This window comes from Bison bison, unplaced genomic scaffold, assembly GCF_000754665.1.
Source record: "Bison bison bison isolate TAMUID 2011002044 unplaced genomic scaffold, Bison_UMD1.0 scf7180017864468, whole genome shotgun sequence".
NCBI classification, from domain to species: Eukaryota; Metazoa; Chordata; class Mammalia; order Artiodactyla; family Bovidae; genus Bison; species Bison bison.
Genome location: NW_011495029.1, coordinates 16,164 through 25,692, shown reverse-complemented (window position 1 = coordinate 25,692; position 9,529 = coordinate 16,164). Strand labels below are relative to the sequence as shown.

Sequence of the window (9,529 nt, the reverse complement as noted above, 5' to 3'; positions counted from 1 at the left end):
AAGCCAGAGACCTGGGACCTGCAAATATCCCAGGACATCTCCTAAGTCCCTCCCCACGTGCTGCAGAGCCTTCTCCAACTTTCGTCCAAACCTCTCTCGGACGACTTTTGTCAGTGCCTCTGACTCCCTCTCAGCCCGTGTTTCCTTGAGGCTTCAATCGGCCCTTCAGTTCCTTCCTGGAGACATCAGCAGTCATGGCCATCATCTGTCTGATCCTCAAATCATGAGTTTCATTCCTTCTTTAATTCTTTGTAAGTTCCTGGGGAATTCAAATCCTGCACAGACTTCTCCTGGGCAGGGTTCCAGGCACTGGATACAGAACCAATCAGTGTCCATCCCCACATCCCCGTGAACCCTTAGAGCTGGACCCCATTCAGCTCAATGTGCAGATGATGCAATTCCACAGTGACCCCTGTGTCAGGTGAGATCCCTGTGGTTCTAAACACAGAAACTGAGTTTGGCTAAGTGAGCACAGAAGAGCGTGCACTGGAGGGATGCAGGCCAGGTCAGAGGATGGAAAGAAGCCCCCAAACCTGCACAGTTCAGGAAGGACAGAAAGTAGGGCAGGTCCCCAGAGGCCCCTTCCAGCAGGAAGCTTAGGTCCAAGCCCCTGGAATCTCAGGAGGGTTCCCTGAGACAGAGAGAACAGGTTCCCAGGAGACAGAGGAGCTTGGGTCTGAGGACTATATTCTTGGACCAATAGGTCAGGCTGAAGAATAATGAAGATGAATGGTTAACAGGGACCTGAACCCTGGGGGGAGAGTCTCAGGAAGAGAGACTCCAGATTGAGGGCTTCCTGGATGCACACATGCCCTCTTCTCAGTCCAATAGAAACGACTCTCCTCACACTGTTCTGGGTCCAACATTCCACAAACAACAGTAAGTGCACCGGCCACTTCCCCAGCTGGAGACAAACATGAATCCCCTCCCCCTGCTGTGTGTTGCAGGGATGTCTGGGGTGAAGGGCCCCAGCGTGATGCCAGTGCTTCTCCTGCTCCGTGGGCTCCTTTCCCAGTACTCTGCATGTATGTTATACATGTGCAGCAACAGGGAGGTGCAGTAACCCCAGGACCTCAGGAGCACTGCTCCCCTGATACAGACCTTCACTGGGATCCCACTTCCTGTTCCTCTTTCCTGTGGGGAAATTCACCCCTGTGGAGCCTGGGCTGGGCCATCGCTGCGTCAGCACTGTCACCTGGGTCCTAATCAGGACCTCACTGCCCCTCTGAGAGCACGTGCTTGTCACCCCAACAGAGAACAGGAGGAAGCTGGGCCCAGGGTCCAGGAGTGTGGCCACAGCCCCCACCTGGAAGGGCCATCCTGGGTGGGGCCTCCGGGTGCTGGAGCCTCTTCCCTGGATCCATGTTGAGCTGATTGGTCAGGAGGATGCAGGGTGTCCTGTTTCAGGAGGAAGTGAAGCAAGCATGTGGTGTTTCTGTAACACAGCTCATCCTGGTCCCAGGGTGTTGGACCCACCTCCTTGGAGCCCAGACCACGGGGCTGTCTGTCGCCACTTGCTGTGCTTCTCAATGTGGGAAGAGTTGGGCACAGGTCTGTCCCACCACCCAGGACCTGAGTCCCTTCTGGCAGGGCCTGTTTTGGAGGCTAAATGGCACCCTATTCCAGTACTCTTGACTGGAAAATCCCATGGATGGAGGAGCCTGGTAGGCTGCAGTCCATGGGGTCGCACAGAGTCGGACACGACTGAAGTGATTTAGCAGCAGCTCCTTGCTTGGCCCTAAGTTTGCTAGTTTTAAGCTGCTGTTCCTAGTTCTCATAAACGCCTTGAAGTTCACAGAGCTGCCCTCATACCAACCGGCACACGGCCTCCACCTGCCTTGTTCCCGGGGCTTAGACCTAAGAGAACAGGGGTGTCTTGAATCTGCAGAGGTCCATACTTAGAATCCACCGGTTTCCCTCAGGAAGGTGTGCTGCTGACACAGACTATCTAACTGGTTACACTCAGATGCCTGTGGAGCTGGTCTGGACACAGCCTCTGCGACAAGGACAATTGGCGAGGAGCACCTTGTACTGTCCCAGTGAGGCTCTCAAGCCACCTGTGGTGTTGCCCGTCACCCTGCATATGGCCCCACACTGCTCAGCCACCCATGCTTAGCCCCTGCGCTTCTGAAGGATGTTGAAGCCAGTCTTGACTTTAAAGTACCTTTTTCAGAAGAAACCTTTGGGGACTTCCCTGGTGGTCCAGTGGTAAAGAAGCTGCCTGCCAATGCAGGGGACACGGGTTTGATCCCTGGTCCGGGAAGATCCAACATGCTGGGAGCAACTAAGCCCGTGCACCACCACTACTGAGCCCGCTCCCTAGAGCCCATGCTCTGCAAAAAGAGAAGCCACTGCAATGAGAAGCCCATGTACTCGACGAAGAGTAGCGCACTCGAAGCAACTAGAGAAAGCAGCCCCTGCCCGCACAGCAGTGAAGACCCAGGGCAGTCAGATAAACAAATAAGGACGCTGTTTCCCTAGTTACCTAAGGTAAAGCCTCCTGAGCCCCACTATCTACTGCCACCTTGGTTAGAAATGCACGTGGGCACAGACTCCAGCAGGTAAGGTCCCTACAGAGTTGAGGTTCTGTGTTTCTTACCAGTCCTGTGCTAACTCCAGCTGCCCCCTCCTGCGTCCCCGCAGCCCCAATCTCCCTGCACCAGGAGAAGGCTGCCCACAGAGCAGCAGGGCCAACCCAGACTCCAGGCCCCTTCCCTGGCCTTGGCCTTGCTCCAGGGCTCTGTGATGGCCGGGGTGCCACGTGGTCAGCAGCTGGCTCTCCTCCTCTGGATGGAAGCCCTGGAGCTCTGAGCAACCTATACCACATGGGCCAGAGCAAGGTCTTCTTTTGGGCCGGCATGCTGGCCCACCTGAGGAGGAGCAGGACCTGAAGATCACGGACGTCATCATCGGCTTCCAGGCCTGCTGCTGGGGCTACCTGGCCAGGAGGTGAGTCCCGGGACACCCAGCCCACCCAGCCAGATCCTCGCTTGGGGTCCCTAGCTATCCTGTGGTGGAGGGCACTTAGGAAGTGGGGCCTGGGCACCCTCATGCTGGCAGTTTTCCCCCAGGGAGGCCCACATGGCTTTCCCTGCCCCTGATATTCTGCCTGAGGTTTAAAGTAAGCAGGCGGGAGGGATGACTGTGCTTGGATTTTCCCTCCAGGAAAGCTCCTGCCTCCCACTGTTCCTCCCTGTATCCCTTCTGTAGGGGTGACACCCAGGGCTGGCTGTCCCCAGAGGACCCAAGCTCTGGAAAGGTGGCATCCTTGAGTTCTGGCAGCTCCAGCAAGCTCAGGAGTGGACTTGTGCAGGTCAGTGGGCAGGGCAGTGGCCTGTTTGCCCCTTGACTCCCCTGTGTCTGGGCTCTGGGGGGTCTGTTCTGGCCTGAGATGTGAGCACTGGGGACAGAATGTCAAATGGATGTTTGCAGGATGTGAGCTGCTGACACTCTCCCACCAAACACAAGTCCCTGAGTTCCTGGAAGAACACCCCCACCTCTCCCCTCCTCTCAGCTCCCTTACCTGCAAAATGCAACAGATACATAAAAGTTGGCTTTAAGAGCAAACTATGGTTGGCTATCCTCATGGAATAATCTCCTGTCCCTCCCTCAAACCTGGATGGAGGGGACCATAATGGCCCAGGGACATTTCCTGGGGTGAAGCAGCCCTGAGGGAAGGGCAAGCAGGCCTCCATGGGGCATCCAGGTCCACTGCAGTCACTTCTGCTTGAGGCAAACCGAGATGTTCACCAGTAGTCCTGATGCAGAACTCTCAGACTGTGGGAACTCGACCTTCATTTCTTCATCTGTGAAACGGAGCCAGCACTCCTAGAGCTGATGTGAGATTCAACAGCAAAGGCGTGGACGGTGTGAGCACAGCGCCTGCCACATGCTCAGCCCTGTCCACAGAGACTCTTTGCTCAGGAACCCAAGCAGGAGACAGGGCCAGCTCTCCGTTGCAGATGTCTCTGAGTCACCAGGACACTGGTTTTCTGATAAAAGTTCTCCATTTGGAGAGAAAAATAATCTGTTGTCAGGTGGAGATAAGCCAAGGTAGCAAAGGGCAGCGTGCTTTCAGCCCTTCCCACGAACTTCTGCATCCACCTTATGGCAGTGACCACCAATGCTGGGCCTCCTCCTGTGGCACCGGGACTAAAGGTGTGAGTTCCGTCCCTGCCAGCAGGGCTAAGTCCAGAGGGATCTGATCATAAGGGGTGGAGGTGGGGCTTAGAGTGGCTGAGGGGTGACGTGAGGCCCCTCTTCCAGGTACGATGGGCGCAGAGCAGGAAACAGTGGGCTCTGCAGGTGAGGTCACGGAGGGCTTCTCAGAGGAGGTGATGCCAGATTCGGGCTTTGCAGAAAGATTTCTCCCGGTTGGGTGCAGCAGGTGTCCCTGGCAGAAGAACCTGTGTGAGCCACTTCCGGAAGCCACATGAATGTGGCCCTCCACAGCAGAGTGTGACCAGTATGCACTGAGCAACTGGTGTGTTCTGGACAGTACCATGTGCTGGTGGCACAAAGGTGAACAAGGCAGGTAGGCTGGTGAGTGTGGGGTTGGTGAGTGAGAAGATGGAATTATGGAGGAGTAATTTGCCAAGGGTCTCACGCTGTGTTGGTGGCAGGTCTTCCTTCAAGGAGCCCGAGGCAGGGTGGACTGAGTCAAGGAGGACGTGGAATGTCAGGACTGGACTAGTTTCTCTAGGGTGTCAGCAGGAGGGGGAATAGCTCAGGGTAGAGCCTGGTGGGCAGGATGTTTATTTGACTTGGGAACTCAGAAATAAGGATTTTGATTTTTCTTTTGCTTCCCAGAGTTTATCAGGGCCCAGAGGGTGTATGTGGTCATTGCAGAGATGCATAGCTGGTGGTTGCATCTGCACAGATGTGAACAACTGGATCTTGTTCACACTTGGACAGAAGAAGGTTTCTGAGTAAGCAGGTGGGTAAATCCCCGCCCATCCCATCTACCCACCCTCAGGATGAATGTCTGAGAAAAGGATGATTGTCCCTAACTGACAGAAGAAGAATGGAAGCTCAGAGAGGTGAGGTCAGCAGGTTAAGCAGGGGCAGAGCCTGGATGTGGAGGCGGGTGTGGCTGAGGGCTTCCTCCCAGCCAAGGGCCCCTAAACAGAGTAGAGGGAAGGCCACACCTACTCAGGTGGGCTCAGCTCAGGATGTGGACTTCTGAGACATGATTAGAGACCCCTGAAAGAAGGTGTATACTCCGGGTACTCAGTCATTTAGGAAATTAAAGAAAGCAGATGGGGTGAAGGAGGGCAAGGAGTCAGAGCCTCTCCTCCTATGACCTGGCCACCTTGAAGCTGTCCCGAGGGTGCTAGGCTAGGGCTGATGGAGGAAAGGGGATTTTTTTCAGATACAAGGAATCAAGGTTTGTTGAAAAACCCTGCCTCTGAGTGCCAGGCTCAGTGCCAGGCCCTGGGGACACTGCGGCCTGGAGACGGACAGGACACCAAGCGGGGATTCGAAGGGCATTGGTTTCCTGTGTTTGCCAGGCCCTCTGCTCAGGATGTGGATGATGGGTGGTCCTGTGTGGGGAAGGTGACCCTGCTGGAAGAAGTGAGAAGGGCTCACTGCACAAGGTCCATATACATCCCGGTGGTGCAATATTAAGATAAAAAGCCAAACTTTACAGACATCAGTATAATAGCCTTTTCTAAATCCAACTTGAACATCTGAGAGTTTATGGTTCACATACTGTTGAAGCCTGGCTTGGAGAACTTTGAACATCGCTTTGCTACCATGTGAGATGAGTGCAATTGTGTGGTAGTTTGAGCATTCTTTGGCATTGCCTTTCTTTCTGACTGGAATGAAAACTGACCTTTTCCAGATCTGTGGCCACTGCTGAGTTTCTTTCAGTCCCTTGAGGTTTTTTCTCTCTGGTGTACGTTGGATCCTTTTGAAAGATTGGTTGATTAGGATCTTTAGTTTCTTCTCCATTCTCTTCCTCTCTCTCCCTCTTCTCCCCTCCCTCCCTTTCTAATTTTAACAGGGGAACTGGGGTTGTGCTGTGTCATCGAGAAGCTGGTAGTTTCATGTCCCCATAAGGAGGAGCAGCAGAAAAGAGACAGGGCCCCTGATGATGCGGGAAGGGTTCTCAGACCTGGAGAAACTGAGCAAAAAGGGACCATGACCAGGAAAGTGCCACCTTCAAGAGGAGCTGGAGAGCAACTGGGGGAAGGTGGCAGAGGGAGGCTTGGAGCTGGGCCTCCAGGGACAAGTAACCCATCACACGGTGAGGCCAGTGGGGAAGCACATGTTGTGGGGAGGGGCAGCCTGTGCCAAGTGAGGTGTCAGTCTCGTGCAGCAGGCCCTGTGGAGACAGTGTGAGGAAGACAGGAGCTGGGGCAGTCAGGAGGGTGCAGGTGCTTGGTCAGGGACTATCTTAGCGCCCCTTTCCCTTCCCAGGGAGGGTGACTGCAGGCACAGGAGGGAGATGGCTGGGGAGAATCTGTCTGCCCACGAGGAGGGGAGGGATGCATGACTGGCCATGCAGCTGGGCAGGCCTCTCCCACCAACAGCCTTCCGAAAGGGACCAAACAGAGGCTAACAGAGGAGGAAGCCCTGGATAGGAATCCAGCAGAGGAAGCACTATCAGCATCCACACCCAGCTGAGGCCCCAGACAAGGGTCAGGATCAGGTCAAGAATGGGAGGGAAGGATGGAAAGATAAGTCCAGTGTTCAATGCATTTACAATTGTTTGTTGTTATCCAGGAGCCGGCCCTTCTGCCTGAGCCCTCCTCTTCTTTCTACTTGACTCTGTTCTCATGTTTCCTGATTTCAATAGGCTGACCAGGCTCCTGGGGTCCTGCATCTTTGGGGCAGGAGAGGAGGCAGGGCACCAGCCAGCTCTCCTCTTCCATCTACTGGAAGGAGGGCCTGCCTTTGTGAATTCTCTTCCATCCACATGATGGTGTGCCAGACTCCAGCCCCGGTGGATCCAGGGAATTCGAAGGGGAGATGGCTTTGGCGATCAGGATATGATATAATTAAAGATATAAAGAGTGGTTAAATAGGGATAGCTCAGCAAAGAAATTCAGTGAAGAAAAGAGGCTGAATAACTTGGTTTACGTGGAGAACCAATACAATTCCAAGACAAGGAATTTGCACCACCTACATAGGCCGCAGGCATCCTCCTGTTCTCCTGAAGGAGAGGAGACACTAAGACCTCCCCGGTCAGATCTTAGAAGCCCAGGCATTATTAGTAGGCTTGGCGAGCCTCCACCCTCCAGATGGGAATTCAGCCAGAAGGTGAGAGAAAGAACGACATGGGGAGACCGAGCTTTGGTGAGTTAGGCCCGCACTTTATTTTCCAAAGTAGTCTTTATACCTTAAGTTGTGCATAGAGGATAATGGGGGAAGGGGTAGAGTCATGCAAGGTCAGCAGTCCTTGATCCTTATGGAAGCCCAGCTTTCTTCCTGCAAACTTATCATATGCAAAAGTTTAGGTGATTTACATCATCTTCTGGCCAGGAGGCCTATTAACATTTTATGACCCTTTCTTCAGAAAACTTATTTTTCTCTAAAGGTGATTATTCTAAAGTCAGGCACCACCCTCCAAAAGCATTAGATAAAGTTGCATTCCTATATGGCAAAGGTGTGGTGGGCTATAACAAGAAAAGAATTAACTCAAGGGTCCAAGGTTACAAACATTAAAGCTACTACTTACATTCCCATACACCAATTATTAATCAATACACTCCCAGGGACACAGTAAGTAAGGGATATAGAAACTTAGCAGCAAACATTGGCCCAATAAATGAAAACCCTTCACCAATATAATTTCTAATCAACCCACTATACTATACTAATAATCTTCTAACTGCTGAAAGGAATCTGTATTTAGAAAGTTTAGAACATCTCGTGCCTCTCACAGTTGGGAGGCTGTGAACAATCACATGTGGCCGGACAAGCCTGTCAGGTAGGCTAGAGAACCTTCAGAGGAGTTTGTAGGTTGAAATACTCTTGTCACGCCCAGGAATTTTTATTAACTGGAGCTCTAAGTTAACTCCTTCTCCAAGAGAGGTGGTGGGGGACAGCCCCTCGTAAAGTCAGAGGTGTAGGTGAGAGTACAAAGCAGTAAAGTAGGCAGACTCTAGTTTTGGGGGTAGATGCTCCAGAATTTCCAGGGAGACTCCTGAGGCTCGATCCCACCTTTGCGTATGCCGAGCCTCCTTCCTCATGACCTTTGCCACGGGCGGAGTTCCTCACGCTGGCTCCCAGCAACGGTGCCTCCAGCCTTCACCACCAGGCACACTCCTTAAAAACAAGCTAATGGTTATGCTTCCTGAGGGAGAGCTGTGAACATTGCAGAGGAAGGTACAGAAAGAAAGATTCTATGCTTGGAGCTTGGTGAGGGTATTTAGGGGAAGCTCTAAGGAAATGGGGCTGCTCTAGATGGGGAGCTGCGAGAATGGGAGGCAGCACTACCAACGGGCTCTCAGTACCTCATCTATGGAGAGGGGAGAGCAGAGTGAGGCTGAAGATGTGATTGGTAAGAAGGAGCAGTCCTGCTTTTCAGCCAGGGGAGGGGGTGTGGTGTTGGGGGGCAGAGTGACGGGTGTTTGCTGTCTCCTTCGCTCCTGCTCTCAGGGTGACCCTGTGTGAGGCTGGAGTCCTGTGACAGCCTTTACATCCAGCGGGAGAAGAGCAGCACCCTGTTGTGATCCCAGACCAGCCTCCCGGTGTCAGGGGTTCTTTCTTTCTCAGTCCTCTATAACAATTGTGTAAATAAACAGAAAGGAACATACCCATAGACGTCAAGACTCCTCTTATTATTTAATTCAATTAACAAAATACTTCCCATTTCATTTACTCTTCTTTGCACCATAGAAATAAAAGAAAGAGACCAGCTCAGTTGTGTCCAACTCTTTGCAGCCTCATGGACTGTAGCCCTCCCAGCTCCACTGTCCATGGGATTTCCCAGGCAAGAATACTGGAGTGGACAAGCATTTCTTTCTCCAGGGGATTCTCTCTGCCCAGGCATTGATCCCATTTCTCTTTCATCTTGTGTCTCCTGCATAACCACTAGCATTCTTTTTAACCTTTATGTCTCTCTTTTCAGCCACACTTTTCTAAAGTCCTCTCCTTTGAATATTATTATGAACTCATGGCCTTTCACAGACTCAGCCTGTCTCAATGAAACATTCATAGCAATCATATTTTATTGTTATTAGTATATGTGGGTGCCCCCTAATGACCACTTCTCTGATCATCTTCAAGAGCATCCTTTTCTTTGCAGGAGCAGAGATGCAGTCTCTGGAATTCACCTCCCCTGCAACGGGTCTTCCTTCCTTTGAGTGGACGGAAGTCCATGGGTGTACATGTGGGTGGGCAAGATGCTGCCAGACAATATCTCTTTAAGGTCACAGTTCACTCTCATTATTCTGGTTTAACCCTGTTTTCATGCCTACTTTTCTAGAGAACTACGTTTCATCAACATGACATGTCTCCTACACTGACAGTTCTCACAGCAGGAGTCACACATTTCTTGTTGGCATTTAATTCAGCTTCT

At 52.3% G+C, this 9,529-nt stretch overlaps 1 long non-coding RNA gene across 1 annotated transcript; it reads left to right on the top strand.

The window, feature by feature from the left end:
* The first annotated feature begins 2,322 nt into the window (after window positions 1-2,322).
* Window positions 2,323-4,929, top strand: LOC105003394. Its single transcript, XR_827103.1, has 4 exons — window positions 2,323-2,949; window positions 3,211-3,313; window positions 3,433-4,158; window positions 4,267-4,929. It is a non-coding gene; the product is annotated as an uncharacterized LOC105003394 (long non-coding RNA).
* Window positions 4,930-9,529: the final 4,600 nt, after the last annotated feature.